General features: G+C 32.0%; 1 protein-coding gene across 2 annotated transcripts in view; it reads right to left on the reverse strand.

The window, feature by feature from the left end:
- Window positions 1–2,076, reverse strand: part of wipf1b (WAS/WASL interacting protein family, member 1b) — a 76,211-nt gene extending 74,135 nt beyond the window's left edge. For both annotated transcript variants that reach the window (XM_062059482.1, XM_062059481.1), the window contains exon 1: window positions 1,763–2,076. The gene's annotated coding sequence lies outside the window, so the exon portion shown is untranslated. The remainder of the gene's footprint in view (window positions 1–1,762) is intronic.
- Window positions 2,077–17,545: the final 15,469 nt, after the last annotated feature.

Here is a 17,545-nt window from a genome sequence, read left to right on the forward strand (position 1 = left end):
CGCGGTGCCCGCGGGCACCAGGTAGCCCGTAAGGACCAGATGAGTAGCTCGCTGGCCTGTTCTAAAAATAGCTCAAATAGCAGCACTTACCAGTGAGCTGCCTCTATTTTGTAAATTTTATTTATTTACTAGCAAGCTGGTCTCGCTTTGCCCGACATTTTTAATTCTAAGAGAGACAAAACTCAAACAGAATTTGAAAATCCAAGAAAATATTTTAAAGACTTGGTCTTCACTTGTTTAAATAAATTCATTATTTTTTTTAATTTTGCTTCTTATAACTTTCAGAAAGACAATTTTAGAGAAAAAATACAACCTTAAAAATGATTTTAGGATTTTTAAACCCATATACCTTTTTACCTTTTAAATTCCTTCCTCTTCTTTCCTGACAATTTAAATCAATGTTCAAGTAAAAAAAAAATTTTATTGTAAAGAGTAATAAATACATTTTAATTTAATTCTTCATTTTAGCTTCTGTTTTTTCGACGAAGAATATTTGTGAAATATTTCTTCAAACTTATTATGATTAAAATTCAAAAAAAATATTCTGGCAAATCTAGAAAATCTGTAGAATCAAATTGAAATCTTATTTCAAAGTCTTTTGAATTTCTTTTAAAATTTTTGTTCTGGAAAATCTAGGAGAAATAATGATTTGTCTTTGTTAGAAATATAGCTTGGTCCAATTTGTTGTATATTCTAACAAAGTGTAGATTGGATTTTAACCTATTTAAAACATGTCATCAAAATTCTAAAATTAATCTTAATCAGGAAAAATTACTAATGATGTTCCATAAATTATTTTTTAAATTTTTTCAAAAAGATTCGAATTAGCTAGTTTTTCTCTTCTTTTTTTCAGTTGAATCTTGAATTTTAAAGAGTCGAAATTGAAGATAAACTATGTTTCAAAATTTAATTGTCATTTTTTTCGTGTTTTATCCTCTTTTAAACTGTTCAATTAAGTGTAAATATCATTAATTATTAATAATAACATAGAGTTAAAGGTAAATTGAGCAAATTGGCCATTTCCGGCAATTTATTTAAGTGTGTATCAAACTGGTAGCCCTTCGCATTAATCAGTACCCAAGAAGTAGCTCTTGCTTTCAAAAAGGTTGGTGACCCCTGATCTAATGCCTGGACGGGGTACCCCGATCCGGTATCGATAAGTGATATCGGTTCAATATCAGCAAAAAATCCATGTTAATTGCTTTTTAATGCTTTTTAACGACCCGCGGAGTAATATTTGATCGGAAGTGGAAAAAGTTGGGTGAAATGACTCTAATGTGGGGTTCTGTGCGAAAGGCACAGACCCGACATTGTTGTTGTTGGTCATATTTCTGTATGAAAGGTGCTTGTTATAACACTGATGTTGCGTGGGTGGGGGAAGAAGAAGAGAGAAAAAAGAGGCTTTTAATCTGCATAACTAATCTTAGGTGGCAATCTTTCCTCTGGAGATGTTGACTGTCAGACAGGATATGCGGATGAGCAGTCCTTCTGTCACGGCCTGTCACATGTCAACGCTCTTTTCCGCCAAACCAGCGACAAAACACGTCTATTTAAAAAAAAAAAAAAAAAAAAAAAAAAAAAAAAGACGAAATGTGCACAGAGAGAGAGAGGGAGAGAGAGAGAGAGAGAAAGTCCGAAAATGAGCCAAGGCGGGCGGGCAGCCAACAACAACGCCTCGCCGAGCCTCCGGCCGGCGGCGGAACTTTCCTGCCCGCCGCAAGGACCGCCGTGAGACGGATGGGAAGGCGACAACTTTACTCACCTCGGCACGCGTGGAGCAGCACCGCGCGCGGCCCGGTTAGTCGTCCACGGAGCGCCTTCGCCGATGCGATGAGGAGGCTCGTGTGCGACTGCGCGCGCAGGCGGTGGTCAAGTCTGCAAAGGGGCGGGGCCAGAATATCCTCCTCCTCCTCCCCCCTCCTCCTCCTGAGCCCTGCGTGCATGCATACGTGAGTTTTGGCAGTGCGGATGCAGAAAGTCCACAACAAAATAAGGTAAAAAAAAACAAAACACAAAGGACATAAAAACAAGGCTGATGCAAACCAGCGGCGCCGTTTCTACATACAGCTACAAAAAAATACATATTGCGCACATGCATAGAACAGTGATTTTCATTCTTTCTTTTTTTATTGACATCCATTATATTCACATACATCATATATCTGTTGTCTGCCCTAAATGTCAAAAATATTTTTTGTTTATATCCCAACCATACCACCCACCCCCCACCCCCAAAAAAGAAAGAAACAGCAAAAAAAAAAAACAAAGTAGTATCTATAAATACATCAATTAAATAAACAAAAAAATAAATAATAATACATTAATAATAATAATAATCAGAAATAAAGTACAAAAATATAAACAGATACATATATATATATATATATATATATATATATATATATATATATATATATATATATATATATATATATATATATATATATCATCAAAAATGTGTTTGATATGTTAGCCTGCTAACGTTAGCATGCATCAAGCACTAAAATACTGCTGTGCAAATTTTGCAAAAAATGCTAGCATGCTAATAGCACTATAATAACATGCTAACAATAGCATGCTTACCATTACAATTGGTAAAATACCAAAGTATATGACGCTGAGATGTAAACCTGCTAAATTAGCTCAAATAATCTAGCATGCTAGCTAAAATGCTAACTGTAACTTGCGTCAAGTACCAAAAATATATTACTCTAAGATGCGTACCTGAACAATTTGTTTGAAATGCTAGGCTGCTAACATTAGCATGCATCAAATACTAAAGTATGGCTGATGTGTTTACCTGTATAAAATTAGCAAAAAAGCTAATAATACATTAATAATAATAATAATCAGAAATAAAGTACAAAAATATAAACATATATATATATATATATATATATATATATATATATATATATATATATATATATATATATATATATATATATATATATATATATATATACGTGCCATCATGGAAAGAAAAAAAATGTAAAAAGAAAAAAAAACAATTAAATTGTTATATGTATCCAGTGATTATACTATAAAGTTATTTTCCATTTAACTTCACCAGTTTTAGATTATTTTTATTCAAACTCGCTGAATTTTCACATTTGCCGTTCAAATACTGAGAAGAGACGGAGCGGTGAGTCAGCAGCCAGTTGAGCCTCACCATGGATTGCGCAATGACTCGGCTAACTGCTGGCCTGCTGTGCAGTGAGACCGTATTGCTATATGAATTATATTATACATTTCCATAGTTTAGTTAGCTGAGGTATATAATGTACAGTGTATTTTGTCAACAACTGTATGTGTGGAACGTATTTCTTGTGCTGAGCAATCATAAAACTGCTGCAAAAGACGCACTGGCTGAGGCTCGCAGTAATCCCGCCTCATGGTGGTAGAGGGCGCTAGTGATCCCAGAGATCATTCTTGCGACTACTCGGCTGCAGAAGAAGTGACAACAAGCAGCGTTTATTTTTTACTCTCGCCTGGACTTTTACCATGGAGGATTACATATCTAAAATAAAACAGTTTTCTAAACTGGACTTTCAATCGAAGCATGAGGTAATAATTAAAGGAAGATCTCCATCGAGACAGAGAGACTTTTAAAACTGAAGAAAGATAATGAAGACTTCTATAAACAAGTTATCGATGCTTTTGTTCAGAAAGAGCGGCGCATGGACTTCATTTATAAGTAAAGGTAAGACCATAATAAAACATTTTTTTATTAAATGTGCTTTTTTGTGTGCTCCAGTTTGTATGTGTAAAGTTAAAGTTAAGTTAAAGTACCAATGATTGTCACACACACACTAGGTGTGGTGAAATTTGTCCTCTGCATTTGACCCATCCCCTTGTTCACCCCCTGGGAGGTGAGGGGAGCAGTGGGCAGCAGCGGCGCCGCGCCCGGGAATCATTTTTGGTGATTTAACCCCCAATTCCAACCCTTGATGCTGAGTGCCAAGCAGGGAAGAATGCTGGTATGAGCTTTTAAACATAACCCGTTAACTGCTGCCAATCAAATGGTGAATAAGATACTCTTTAGGGTTCATATGTTTGTAAATCTGACTGTGATGAAGTCAGTGCCTCACCAGCCATGAACCTCACCGCACGTCACTTATATATATATATATATATATATATATGTATATATACACACACACATACACACACATACATATATATTCTTCTATATATACATAGAACAGTGTTTTTCAACCTTTTTTGGGCCAAGGCACATTTTGTTGGGCTGAAAAAATGCGGAAGTACAACACCGGCGGAAAACTTTTTTTCCCCCCCATATATTAGCCACTCTGGACTATAAGTCGCAGATATATACGTTCTGAAATGAGTTTTTTACACAGAAATATTTTGTAAATGTTTATTTACGTACCTTAATGCAGTGTTTTTCAACCTTTTTTGAGCCAAGGCACATGTTTTGCGTTGAAAAAATCCGGAGGGACACCACCAGCAGAAATCATTCAAAAACGAAACTCAGTTGACAGTAAAAAGTCGTTGTCGCAATTGTTGGATATGACTTTAAAGCATAACCAAGCATGCATCAATATAGCTCTTGTCTCAAAGTAGGTGTACTGTCACCACCTGTCACATCACACCGTGACTTATTTGGAGTTTTTTTTTGCTGTTTTCCTGTTTGTAGTAGTATTGGATTTAATACGTATTATATTTAATAAATATTGTATTTAATAAGTATTGTATTTAATATCTATTGGATTTAATAAGTATTGTGTATTTAATAAGTATTGGATTTAATAAGTATTATATTTAATAAGTATTCTATTTGTATGTCTAGTCAATTACTTTGAACTTGGCTCTCCTAAGTATTGTAAAGCTGGGATTCGGTTGCAGTTTTTCTATTTCCTTTTATTAGATTAGATAACATTCTGTGATTTTTGCGAATGAAATGTAAAATACACAATTTTAAAAAGAGGTTTTTCAAACAAACACTGCGTGTGTAAGTCAGCAGCCAAGAGGAGGACTGAGAAGATATGATAGAAGTAGCGGTCACTGTGCACATACGCCCTCTAGTGGCAGTGGGAAGCATAGGCGTGACATATAAATTAGTGAAATACCAAAGTATATGACACTGAGGTGTAAACCTGCTAAAATAATCTAGCATGCTAAAGTTAGCATGCTAAAATGCTAACTGTAACTTGCATCAAGTACCAAAATATATTACTCTAAGATGTGTATATGAGCAATTTGTTTAAAATGCTAGCCTGCTAACGTTAGCATGCATCAAGTACTAAAATATGGCTGATGTGTATACCTGTACAAAAATGCTAGCATATTATTAACATTAGCATGCTAACAGGTATCATTCAACAAGTAACTAAATATACAATATTTGATGCTGAGGTGTATACCTACTAAATTAGCTAAACAAATACCTAGCATGCTAATGTTAGCATGCTAAAATGCTAACTGTAACTTGCATCAGGTACCAAAATATATTACTCTAAGATGTGTATCTGAAAAATGTGTTTGGAATGTTAGCCTGCTAACGTTAGCATGCATCAAGCACTAAAATACTGCTGTACAAATTTTGCAAAAAATGCTAGCATGCTAATAGTACTATAATAACATGCTAACAATAGCATGCTTACCATTAGAATTAGTAAAATACCAAAGTGAAGTGAAGTGAAGTGAATTACATTTATATAGCGCTTTTTCTCAAGTGACTCAAAGCGCTTTACATAGTGAAACCCAATATCTAAGTTACATTCAAACCAGTGTGGGTGGCACTGGGAGCAGGTGGGTAAAGTGTCTTGCCCAAGGACACAACGGCAGTGACTAGGATGGCGGAAGCGGGGATCGAACCTGCAACCCTCGAGTTGCTGGCACGGCCGCTCTACCAACCGAGCTATACCGCCATATATAAGTATATGACGCTGAGATGTAAACCTGCTAAATTAGCTCAAATAATCTAGCAGGCTAGCTAAAATGCTAACTGTAACTTGCGTCAAGTACCAAAATATATTACTTTAAGATGTGTACCTGAACAATTTGTTTGAAATGCTAGGCTGCTAACATTAGCATGCATCAAATACTAAAGTATGGCTGATGTGTTTACCTGTATAAAATTAGCAAAAAAGCTAGCATATTAACATTAGCATGCTAAAAGGTATCATTCAACAAGTAATTAAATATACAATATTTGATGCTGAGGTATATACCTACTAAATTAGCTAAAAAATATATCTAGCATGCTAATGTTAGCATGCTAAAATGCTAACTGTAACTTGCATCAGGTACCAAAATATATTACTCTAAGATGTGTATCTGAAAAATGTGTTTGAAATATTAGCCTGCATTAAGCACTAAAATATGGCTGAGGTGTATACCTGTACAAAATTAGCAAAAAATCTAGCATATTAACATTAGCATGCTAAAAGGTATCATTCAACAAGTAACTAAATATACAATATTTGGTGCTGAGGTGTATACCTACTAAATTAGCTAAAAAAATATCTAGCATGCTAATGTTAGCATGCTAAAATGCTAACTGTAACTTGCTTCAAGTACCAAAATATATTACTCAAAGATGTGTACCTGAACAATTTGTTTAAAATGCTAGCCTGCTAACGTTAGCATGCATCAAGCACTAAAATATGGCTGAGGTGTATACCTGTACAAATTTTGCAAAAAAAGCTAGCATGCTTATTAGTACTATACTAAAATGCTAACAATAGCATGCTTACCATTAGAATTAGTGAAATACCGAAGTATATGACACTGAGATGTAAACCTGCTAAAATAATCTAGCATTCTAGTTAAAATGCTAACTGTAATTGCGTCAAGTACCAAAATATATTACTCTAAGATGTGTACCTGAACAATTTGTTTGAAATGGTAACGTTAGCATGCATCAAGTACTGAAATATGGCTGATGTGTATACCTGTACAAAATTAGCAAAAAAGATAGCATATTAGCATTAGCATGCTAAAAGGTATCATTCAACAAGTAACTAAATATACAATATTTGATGCTGAGGTGTATACCTACTAAACTAGCTAAAAAAATATATATTGCATGCTAATATTGGCATGCTAAAATGCTAACTGTAACTTGCGTCCGGTACCAAAATATATTACTCTAAGATGTGTATCTGAAAAAATGTGTTTGAAATATTAGCCTGCTAACTTTAGCTGAGGTGTATACCTGTACAAATTTTGCAAAAAATGTTGCAAAAAAAGCTAGCATGCTTATTTGTACTATACTAAAATGCTAACAATAGCATGCTTACCATTCAAATTTGTGAAATACCAAAGTATATGACACTGAGGTGTAATCCTGCTAAATCCGCTAAAATAATCTAGCATGCTAGCTAAAACGCTAACTGTAACTTGCTTCAGGTAAATGATAAATGGGTTATACTTGTATAGCGCTTTTCTACCTTCAAGGTACTCAAAGCGCTTTTGACAGTATTTCCACATTCACCCATTCACACACTGATGGAGAGAGCTGCCATGCAAGGCGCTACCAGCACCCATCAGGAGCAAGGGTGAAGTGTCTTGCCCAAGGACACAACGGATGTGACTAGGATGGTAGAAGGTGGGGATTGAACCCCAGTAACCAGCAACCCTCCGATTGCTGGCACGGCCACTCTACCAACTTCACCACGCCGGTACCAAAATATATTCTTCTAAGATGTGTACCTGAACAATTTGTTTAAAATGATAGCCTGCTAACAATAGCATGCATCAAGTACTAAAATATGGCTGAAGTGTATACCTGTACAAAATTTGCAAAAAAACCTAGCATATTAACATTAGCATGCTAAAAGGTATCATTCAACAAGTAACTAAATATACAATATTTAGAGGTGTATACCTACTAATTTAGCTAAAAAATAGCTAGCATGCTAAACTGCTGACTGTAATTTGCGTCAGGTAAATAAATAAATAAATAAATACCAAAATATATTACTCTAAGATGTGTACCTGAAAAATTTCTTTAAAATGCTAACATGCTAACGTTAGCATGCATCAAGTACTAAAATATGGCTGAGGTGTATGCCTGTACAAAATGTGCAAAAAACTAGCATATTAACGTTAGCATGCTAAAAGGTATCATTCAACAAGTAACTAAATATACATTATTTGATGCTGAAGTGTATACCTACTAAATTAGCTAAAAAAATATATCTATCTACCTGTACAAAATTTGATTAAAAAAAACTAGCATATTAACGTTAGTACGGAGCCCCTAAAGGGACATGGGGGAATTTTTTTTTAATATAATTTTAAAAAATATCTTTTTTTAAATTTATTTTTTTAGACATGTATCTTGTGCGCACGAGATACATGTCTAAAAAAAAAATATATATATATATATATATATATATATATATAAAATTGTTTTTTTTTATTATAACTTTATAAAAAGTTTCACGTGCGCACGAGATACACGTCTAAAAAAAAATTTTAAATTAAAAAAATTATTAAAAAAAATATTTCCCCCATGTCCCTTTAGCAGGTTGTTGTTGTTTTTTTTACGTTATTTTTTTATATACATGTTACAGGTTATATAACTGTTATTATTGAATGTATCAAATGTGGCTCTTGGCTTTTTGTGCCATCCATTTGCCTTTTTAAAGCATTACATGGATTCAATTCTTTAAGATGTCAATAAACTTCTCAATCAATTCGACAAATACCTGCTAAATTAGCTCAAAAAAAAGATCTAGCATGCTAATGTTAGCATGCTAAAATGCTAACTGCAACATGCGTCAGGTGCCAAAATAGATTCATCTAAGATGTGTGTCTGAAAATGTTTAGCCTGCTAACGTTAGCATGCATCAAGTACTAAAATATGACTGCCTGCTAAATTAGCACAAAAAAGCTAGCATGCTAACATTAGAATGCTAACAACAGTTTCTCGTGGTATGAGCTGCGCCACGGAACCAATTAAAGTGGTGTTGCACAAATGCACAGGCGTGGGCCGCTCGTAGCGTATTTTAGTGCAATGGCGGGGTTGAGGTGTTTTTTTGTCTCCCCCTCCCTCTTGGTGGTCTGCACTTCCTCCGCCTCGCAATGTTTCCAGATGTGAGGAGCAACAACATCTTCTCCTTTCCTTCCGAGCCTCTTCAATCATTTACACGTGTGGACCGCTCACATAATCACTCTGTTACTTTTCTGCTATTATTATTATTAGTATTACAAGGAGTCTTCATGTGTGCAAGAAGTGACGTCACTGGGGTCTGTCTGCCATATTCGGTACTGACGGAATGTTCCTGACTCAAAGCCAAATGGCTTCCCTTTTCAAATCTGATGGAAAAAGAGAAGAATGTTCTGGTGAGCAACGTTACAAGGACGCCCCCTGGTGGATGTTCAGGGGCATTACTCGCTTTTATCCACCATGTTCAGGACTTAAAATGAGGTCGTTTATTTTAGGATAGGCCAGAGGTGTCCAAAGTGTCCATTTGAGGCACATTCTAAAATAGAATTACAAAAAATTAAAATAAATAAAAACAGCAGAATAGTTGAATAAAAAAGCAAACATAAAAGTTGCAATGTCATTGCTCAAAAAATAATAACATTGATCAAAATCAATGTTGTTGTGAAATGTTGACCATTCAAGGCTCAAATTAATTCACATAAAATATTCCACTTTGAGATATTTTTTGTGAAAAATATTGCATATTTTGTGGGTTTGCATTATAAAAAAAAGTTGGTTTTTTTTGGACAAAAGGGGCATAAAACAAAAATAAATAAAAACACATAATAAAACTAATAAAAACACATAATCAACAGATATATTTGAATTTAATCTAGAGGGGGAAAAAATGTATGACTTATTTTTTACACTTTTATGAGTGGGGCCCTTCTGGATCCCCAATAATTGTAGTGGGATTTTTTTTTAATGGTCATTAAATATTCCACTTTGACATATTTTTTGGGGAAATATTGCATATTTTGTGGGTTTGCATTATTAAAAAAAAGTTGTTTTAATGACAAAAAGGGCATAAAAAAATACAATTAAAAAACACTAATAAAAACTTATAATCAACAGATATATTTGAATTTAATCCAGAGGGGAAAATAATTAGGATTTATTTTTTACACTTTTTTGAGTGGGGCCCTTCTGGATCCCCAAAAACTGTAGTGGGATTTTTTTTAATGGTCACTGCTCACATTAAATATTCCACTTTAAAATATTTTGTGTGGAAAATATTGCATATTTTGTGGGTTTGCATTATAAAAAAAAGTTTGTTTTTTTTGACAGAAAGGGCATAAAACAAAAATAAATAAAAACACATAAAAAAAAAAAAAAAACTTATAATCTACAGATATATTTTAATTTAATCCAGAAGGCAAAAAATGAATAACTTATTATTTACATTTTTATGAGTGGGGCCCTTCTGGATCCCCAAAAATTGTAGTGGGATTTTTTTTTAATGGTCATTGCTCACATTAAATATTCCACTTTGAGATATATTGTGTGGAAAATATTGCATATTTTGTGGGTTTGCATTATAAAAAAAAGTTGGGTTTTTTTGACAAAAAGGGCATAAAACAAAAATAAATAAAAACACATAAAAAAACTAATAAAAACTTATAATCGACAGATATATTTGAATTTATTCTAGAGAGGAAAAAATATGTATGACTTATTTTTTACACTTTTATGAGTGGGGCCCATCTGGATCCCCAAAAACTGTAGTGGGATTTTTTTTAATGGTCACTGCTCACATTAAATATTCCACTTTAAAATATTTTGTGTGGAAAATATTGCATATTTTGTGGGTTTGCATTATAAAAAAAAGTTTTTTTTTTTTTTGACAGGAAGGGCATAAAACAAAAATAAATAAAAACACATTAAAAAAGTAATAAAAACTTATAATCTACAGATATATTTTAATTTAATCCAGAGGGCAAAAAATGAATAACTTATTATTTACATTTTTATGAGTGGGGCCCTTCTGGATCCCCAAAAATTGTAGTGGGATTTTTTTTTAATGGTCATTGCTCACATTAAATATTCCACTTTGAGATATATTGTGTGGAAAATATTGCATATTTTGTGGGTTTGCATTATAAAAAAAAGTTGGGTTTTTTTGACAAAAAGGGCATAAAACAAAAATAAATAAAAACACATAAAAAACTAATAAAAACTTATAATCGACAGATATATTTGAATTTATTCTAGAGAGGAAAAAATATGTATGACTTATTTTTTACACTTTTATGAGTGGGGCCCATCTGGATCCCCAAAAACTGTAGTGGGATTTTTTTTAATGGTCACTGCTCACATTAAATATTCCACTTTAAAATATTTTGTGTGGAAAATATTGCATATTTTGTGGGTTTGCATTATAAAAAAAAGTTTTTTTTTTTTTTGACAGGAAGGGCATAAAACAAAAATAAATAAAAACACATTAAAAAAGTAATAAAAACTTATAATCTACAGATATATTTTAATTTAATCCAGAGGGCAAAAAATGAATAACTTATTATTTACATTTTTATGAGTGGGGCCCTTCTGGATCCCCAAAAATTGTAGTGGGATTTTTTTTTAATGGTCATTGCTCACATTAAATATTCCACTTTGAGATATTTTGTGTGGAAAATATTGCATATTTTGTGGGTTTGCATTATAAAAAAAAGTTGTTGTTTTTTGACAAAAAGGGCATAAAACAAAAATAAATAAAAACACATAAAAAAAACTAATAAAAACTTATAATCGACAGATATATTTGAATTTATTCTAGAGAGGAAAAAATATGTATGACTTATTTTTTACACTTTTATGAGTGGGCCCCTTCTGGATCCCCAAAAACTGTAGTGGGATTTTTTTTAATGGTCACTGCTCACATTAAATATTCCACTTTAAAATATTTTGTGTGGAAAATATTGCATATTTTGTGGGTTTGCATTATAAAAAAAAGTTTTGTTTTTTTTTGACAGAAAGGGCATAAAACAAAAATAAATAAAAACACATTAAAAAAATAATAAAAACTTATAATCTACAGATATATTTTCATTTAATCCAGAGGGCAAAAAATTAATAACTTATTATTTACATTTTTATGAGTGGGGCCCTTCTGGATCCCCAAAAATTGTAGTGGGATTTTTTTTTAATGGTCATTGCTCACATTAAATATTCCACTTTGAGATATTTTGTGTGGAAAATATTGCATATTTTGTGGGTTTGCATTATAAAAAAAATTTGTTTTTTTTTGACAAAAAGGGCATAAAACAAAAATAAATAAAAACACATAAAAAAACTAATAAAAACTTATAATCGACAGATATATTTGAATTTATTCTAGAGAGGGAAAAAAATGTATGACTTATTTTTTACACTTTTATGAATGGGGCCCTTCTGGATCCCCAAAAATTGTAGTGGGATTTTTTTTTATGGTCATTGCTCACATTAAATATTCCACTTTGAGATATTTTGTGTGGAAAATATTGCATATTTTGTAGGTTTGCATTATAAAAAAGAGTAGTTTTTTTTACAAAAAGGGCATAAAACAAAAATAAATAAAAACACATAAAAAACTAATAAAAACTAATAATCGACTGACATATTTGAATTTAATCTAGAGGGGAAAAAATGTAGGACTTATTTTTTACACTTTTATGAGTGGGGCCCTTCTGGATCCTCAAGAATTGTAGTGGGATTTTTTTTTATGTCATTGCTCAGAAAATAATAAAATAAAATCGATTAAAATCAATGTTTGTAATAATTATGGTTGTTAAAGCATTAAATAATAATAATAATAAAAATAGTATTGAGCCTTATTTAGAACATTTTTATGACGGAGACCTTTCTGGGTCCCTGGGACCAAACTTAAGGAGAGCCCTACAGTTAGAAAAAAAATCTACATTTTTAATAGATTTTGCAAATCAAAAATATCAAAATGGCCCTGCATGCTTTAATTTTTTACTGCATTTAATTTAATTTAATTTTTATATTTGGGGAAAATATTGCATTTTTTTGGGTTTGCATTATTAAAAAAAGGTGGGGTTTTTTTTTACAAAAAGGGCATAAGATAAACAAAAAAACCCTACTATAAACTTTTAATGGACAGATATATTTGAATTTGATCTAGAGACTTAAGTGTTAAGAAAAAAAAATGAATGACTTATTTTTAACACTTTTATGAGTGGGGCCCTTCTGGGTCCCCAATCGTTTTAGAGGGATTTTTTGTATTTTTATGTCATTGCCCAGAAAATAATAATCGATTAAAATCAATGTATGTAATAATTATGGACATTAAAGCATTAAATAATAATAATAATAATAATAATAATAATAATAATAATAATAATTTTAAAAAAAATTGTATTTAGACTTATTTTGAAACATTTTATGACTGAGACCCTTCTGGGTCCCCGGAACCAAACTAGAGGAGAGCCCTAAAGGTAGAAAAAAAATCTATATTTTTTATTGATTTTGCAAATTAAAATGATCAAAACGGCCCCGCATGCTTTAATTTTTCACTGCATTGAAAAAAATTTGTAAAAATGTGGGGGGAATATTTCTTATTTTGTGTTTTCGGGGCACTGGGCCCTAATGATAAAAAAAGAAAAAAAAGAATATATATATATTTGCAAATGAAAAATAACAAAACGACCCTGTATGCTTTAATTTTTCACTGCATTGAAATAAATTGTAAGCATTTACAGGGAAAATATTGCATGTTTTTTGTTTTTGCCATAAAAAAACTAAGTTTTCTTGGACAAAAACGGTGTTAACATTTTAAAAAAATAAAAATTCTTTATATTGACGGATAGACCTGAAGTTGATCTAGATTAGGCGCTGAATAATAATAATAATAATAATAAACCAAATTATTATATGACTTATTTTGAACATTTTTATGACTGAGACCTTTCAGGGTCACCGGGACCAAACTTGAGGAAAGCCCTAAAGGTAAAAAAAAATCTATATTTTGAATTGATTTTGCAAATTAAAAATATCAAACCGGCCCCGCTTTAATTTTTCACTGCATTGTAAAAATGTTTACAATGTGGGGGCAATATTGATTATTTTGTGTTTTCGGGGCTCTGGGACCAAACTTGAGGAAAGCCTTAATGAACAAAAAAATGTATATATATATATATATATATATATATATATATATATATATATATATATATATATGTATATATATATATATATATATATATATATATATATATATATATATATATATATATATATATAATGATATATATATATATATATATATACATGTATATATATACATGTATATATATATATATATATATATATATATATATATATATATATATATATATATATATATATATATATATATATATATATACATATATATACATATACATATATATATATATATACATGTGTATATATATATATACATATATATATATATATATATATATACATACACATATATATATATACATATATATATACATATATATATATATACATATATATATACATATGTATATATGTATATATATATATATATATATATATATATATATATATATATATATATATATATATATATATATATATATATATATATATATTTGCAAATGAAAAATATCAAAATGGCTCCGTATGCTTTAATTTTTCACTGCATTGACATTTTTTTTTAAACATTTTGGGGGAAAATATTGCTTATTTAGTGTTTTGGCCATTAAAAAAAACAGGGTTTTCTTTGAAAAAAGGGCATTAAGCGTAAAAATAAAGTTTAACTTTATATCGATAGATAGATCTTAAGGTGAATTAATAATATAAGTGTAAAATAATAATAATGATAGAAAAATATTATGATTTATTTTTAACATGTTTATGTTTAGAGCCTAAAAAAAATACATATATATATATATATATATATATATATATATATATATATATATATATATATATATATATATATATATATATATATATATATATATATATATATATATATATATATATATATATATATATATACACATATATTTTTTATTGATTTTGCAAATAAAAATAATATAAAAACGGTCCTTGCATGCTTTAATTTTTCAGTGCATTGACAAAAAATTTAAAAATTTGGGTGGGGGATAGTGCATATTTTGTGTCTTTGCTATTAAAAAACGTTTTATTTAACAAAAAATGGCATAAAACAATAAAAATAGTTTTCCTTTATATTGACGGATAGACCAAAAGTTGATCCAGAGATTTAGGCACTGAATAATATATATTTTTTAAATACATATATATGACTTATTTTGAACATTTTTATGACTGAGACCTTTGTGGGTCCCCGGGAACAAACTTGAGAGCCCTAAAGATTAAAAAAAAAAATTCTATATATTGTATTGATTTAAAAAACAAAGAATATCAACATTTTCAGAGTGCGGTCTCAGTGGAACAAGTATGGACACCCCCGAGATGGGCAAATGATAATCAAGAAACCTTTTTTTTTGTGGAACATTTTATTTACATTGGCCCTTGAAAACATAAGCATGACTTCTTTGAAGGCAATGTCATTTGATTGGGTGTAAGTTCTAAGTCCCTGTGCACTGGACTACAATATGTAACACGCTGGCTGGTGCACACGTAATTGTAATGCAATATTATAAACAAGTTATCATAAAGCATAAAAGGGTGTGTTTGAGACAAAAACCTACTGTATTTTGGTGTGTACTTCATGTTTATCATAACTCTCATTGTCCAATATCCACTCATCAATATTAAAGGCCTACTGAAAGCCACTACTACCGACCACGCAGTCTGATAGTTTATATATCAATGATGAAATCTTAACATTATAACACATGCCAATACGGCCGGGTTAACTTATAAAGTGACATTTTAAATTTGCCGCTAAACTTCCGGTTCGAAACGCCTCTGAGGATGACGTATGCGCGTGACGTAGCCCGACGAACACGGGTATGCCTTCCACATTGAAGCCGATATGAAAAAGCTCTGTTTTCATTTCATAATTCCACAGTATTCTGGACATCTGTGTTCGTGAATCTGTTTCAATCATGTTCATTGCATTATGGAGAAGGAAGCCAAGCAAGCAAAGAAGAAAGTTGTCGGTGCGAAATGGACGTATTTTTCGAACGTAGTCAGCCACAACAGTACACAGCCGGCGCTTCTTTGTTTACATTCCCGAAAGATGCAGTCAAGATGGAAGAACTCGGATAACAGAGACTCTAACCAGGAGGACTTTTGATTTGGATACACAGACGCCTGTAGAGAACTGGGACAACACAGACTCTTACCAGGATTACTTTGATTTGGATGACAAAGACGCAGACGTGCTACTGTGAGTATGCAGCTTTGGCTTTTTTTTGCGTATGTACGTAACTTTTTTAAAATATATAAGCTTTATGAACCTTGGGTTAGGTGAACGGTCTTTTGGGCTGAGTGATTGTGTGTGTTGATCATGTGTTTGAATTGTATTGGCGTGTTCTATGGAGCTAGGAGCTAGCAGAGGAGCTAGGAGCTAGCATAACACGTACCGTACCGTAAGTGCGCGTCACGTACGTAACTTTTTAAAAATATATAAGCTTTATGAACCTTGGGTTAGGTGAACGGTCTTTTGGGCTGAGTGATTGTGTGTGTTGATCGGGTGTTTGAATTGTATTGGCGTGTTCTATGGAGCTAGGAGCTAGCAGAGGAGCTAGGAGCTAGCATAACAAACACGCAGGTGTTATTATGCAGGATTAATTTGTGGCATATTAAATATAAGCCTGGTTGTGTTGTGGCTAATAGAGTATATATATGTCTTGTGTTTATTTACTGTTGTAGTCATTCCCAGCTGAATATCAGGTACCGTGAGTATGCAGCCTTGGCTGCTAAACATTCGATAACTTGACCGTATGTGCGCGTCACGTACGTAACTTTTTAAAAATATATAAGCTTTATGAACCTTGGGTTAGGTAAACGGTCTTTTGGGCTGAGTGATTGTGTGTGTTGATCAGGTGTTTGAATTGTATTGGCGTGTTCTATGGAGCTAGGAGCTAGCAGAGGAGCTAGGAGCTAGCATAACAAACACGCAGGTGTTTTTATGCAGGATTAATTTGTGGCATATTAAATATAAGCCTGGTTGTGTTGTGGCTAATAGAGTATATATATGTCTTGTGTTTATTTACTGTTGTAGTCATTCCCAGCTGAATATCAGGTCACCCCCGGCTCTCACAGCATCTTCCCTATCTGAATAGCTTCAACTCCCCACTAGTCCTTCACTTGCACTTTACTCATCCACAAATCTTTCATCCTCGCTCAAATTAATGGGGAAATTGTCGCTTTCTCGGTCCGAATCTCTCTCACTTCATGCGGCCATCATTGTAAACAATAGGGAACTTTGCGTATATGTTCAACTGACTACGTCACGCTACTTCCGGTAGGTGCAAGCCTTTTTTTTATCAGATACCAAAAGTTGCAATCTTTATCGTCGTTGTTCTATACTAAATCCTTTCAGCAAAAATATGGCAATATCGCGAAATGATCAAGTATGACACATAGAATAGATCTGCTATCCCCGTTTAAATAAAAAAAATTCATTTCAGTAGGCCT

This window comes from Entelurus aequoreus, linkage group LG09, assembly GCF_033978785.1.
Source record: "Entelurus aequoreus isolate RoL-2023_Sb linkage group LG09, RoL_Eaeq_v1.1, whole genome shotgun sequence".
In the NCBI taxonomy this organism is placed as follows: Eukaryota; Metazoa; Chordata; class Actinopteri; order Syngnathiformes; family Syngnathidae; genus Entelurus; species Entelurus aequoreus.